The sequence below is a fragment of the Acyrthosiphon pisum genome, unplaced genomic scaffold (assembly GCF_005508785.2).
Source record: "Acyrthosiphon pisum isolate AL4f unplaced genomic scaffold, pea_aphid_22Mar2018_4r6ur Scaffold_6815;HRSCAF=7383, whole genome shotgun sequence".
Lineage (NCBI taxonomy): Eukaryota > Metazoa > Arthropoda > Insecta > Hemiptera > Aphididae > Acyrthosiphon > Acyrthosiphon pisum.
In genome coordinates, this window is record NW_021776612.1 from 9,210 (window position 1) to 12,144 (window position 2,935).

Consider the following 2,935-nt stretch of genomic DNA (forward strand, 5'->3'; position numbering starts at 1 on the left):
AATGTCCGTAAACAGCTCAAAAAGAGTCAAAATATTTTCAAAATTGTATGGTCTGTAGGAAATGCTAATATAAACATTCAGTAAAATTTTCATGTATCTGCAGTTATTCGTTTTTGAATTACAACAAAATAAGGAAATCGCTACATGAGAAATCGAGTGAATATCCAATGTTGTAAAAATTTGAATTTCAAACGATCATAAAAATTTAATTTGGCTTTCTTATAGACATTTTTTTTGTTGATAAATGTAGAAAATCTTATAAGGAATCTTGTATTACATTTTCATATCTTAGATTTAAAAAGAAAAATTTTTATGAATTTCTAACTCGAAATAATTTGCAAATTTTCGTGATTTATATTTTATTATTCCATATTTTGTCATTTTTTAAACTTTAAATGCTTATAAAAAAAAATTGTGATTAACAATTTTTAATATTTTTCATCTGCCTTTGAAACAATATACTAGGAGCCTTCTATTAAATTTTCAAGCTTTTTTATCCAACAAATAGAATTTTATTGATATTTTTAGAAAAAAAACTAAAAAAAAATGGAAAATGAAAATGTCCGTAAAGAGCTCAAAATAAATCAAAATATTTTGAAAATGTTATGGTGTATAGAAGATGAAAATATAAACATTCAGTCAAAATTTCATGTATCTACGGTCATTTTTTTTAAAGTTACACCAAAAACCAAATTCAATTTTGTGAAAAATCGATTTTGCGTAAAAATTCCCGTTTTTCCTTAATTTTTCTTTTGTTTTTCCCGGCGCTTTTGAAAACTACTGGTAAATTTAAATTTTGACCTCCCCAATGCACCAACGATATTAACTTTCCAATCGAACAAGATACTGAAGTTGAAAATCAAAGCATATTTCGACTACTTATCGTGTACACAGACACAAAAAAAATTAAAAAAAAAAAAAAGAAACACTCACATCATTGTAAAATCAATACATTCATCGTTCCACTCAGAATCTAAAATATATATTCTTAAACAAAATTAACTTTATGCTGATTATGGCGTTGGTTTTTTTTTTTTTTACAATATTATGCTTGTAATGTTTTTACGTATATTCTAAAAACATTGCTTTGCAGTTTGTGGTACCTATTATATTATTTATCAAAAATTGCAGTGCATTCTAAAGTTAAAAAATGAGTAGTTTAATTTTTATAAGTTATGTCCAGTCATCGTATGATTTCGAATGTGTTACGTTGCTGATTTTTTCGAGTCTTAATGTATTATTAATTATTAACCATTTCACACTATACAGTACCTCGCCTTTTCAGTAATCAGCAACGACTTTTCTTTCGTCATTTAAGTTTAAACTTGTTTTAGGACGTTGTGAGAACGATGCACAAGTGATTGTCGATAAGTTTATAAATAATGGAATTATCATCGTAAGTAGTATAAATCTCCGACTTAACTCGATAACAAAGTACATACATATTATATTGGTACCTAGGTAGAAAACGCGTTTTTCCGTCTTATTACGGCGCCCATATATCGCTCACGGCGACCAACAAATGGCTTTCCGTTTCACGTTAGACAGGTTCCGTCTTATCAAGTGTTTCTATACCTACATGATAAATTATAGAAATTGGACCGAAAGAGTTTTCATCTCACGACAGGATACGCCGTATTACCCGCCTAACACAGACTCCGTGTTGTACGTCACAGAACACATCTTCATCCCACGGCCACGATCAGTAACGATCGGCAATATAGGTGATTTATTTATCCAAAACTATATTTAGTTAATTGTGACAGTCATTGGTGACGGGTGAATATTTGAGCAGGCACATTTGGGTACCGCTGTTCTCCTGCCACTGTCAAAATGTTGTAACCTAAATGGCCAAATACTTTCACGTGCAAATTATTTCAATAACTTTTGATATATTATGTTGATGATTCGTCTAGGAATAATAAATTATGCATCAGAAATAAATTTGTAAACTGTAACCATTATATTATTATAAGTGGGCATTTAATGTTCACGATTTAACTGTATAATTTAAACTCATAAAATATAATTTCAATATGAAAACTATCGGTGCATATACACTTTAAAAAAATTTAGTATAATTTGATTATACAGTTATACGTACCTCCTTGTAAATACCAAATAAGTAACCTATATTTTTAGATTCTGAGTGGAACGATGAATGTATTGATTTTACAATGATGTGTGTTTTTTTTTTTTGTGTCTGTCATCACCTTTTAGGACAGTAAAAGTGCTTGGATTTCCTTCAACAGTACCTTTTCTGATAGGAAAGTGAATCTAGTTGGTACTTTGGGGGGGTCAAAAGTAAAAAATTTCCAGTAGTTTTCAAAAGCGCCATGAAAAACAAAACAAAAATTAAGGAAAAACGGGAATTTTTACGCAAAATCTGTTTTCGAGAAAATTGATTATGGTTTTTGGTGCAACTCTTAAACAAATGGACGTGGGTACATTAAATTTTGGCTGAATGTTTATATTAGCATTTTCTATAGACCATACAATTTTCCAAATATTTTGACTTATTTTGAGCTCTTTACGGACATTTTCAGTTTCCATTTTTTTTAGTATTTTTTTCTATAAATATCAATAAAATTTTATTTATTGATTAAAAAAGCTTGAAAATTGAATAAAAGGCTTCTAGTATACCTATTGTTTCAAAGGTAGATGAAAAAAATTAAAAATCCATAGTCACAATTTTTTTTTATAAGCATCTCAAGTTCAAATATTGACAAAATATGTAAAAATGACCAAAATTTGCAAATTATTTTGAGTTAAGAATTCGTAAAAATGTTTCTTTTTAAATCTAAGATTTTAAAATGTAATACAAGATTCCTCATAAGTTTACCTATCTTTATCAAAAAAAAAATGTTTACAAGAAAGTCAAATTAAATTTTTATGAGCGTTTGAAATTCATATTTTTACATTTGATATTCACTCG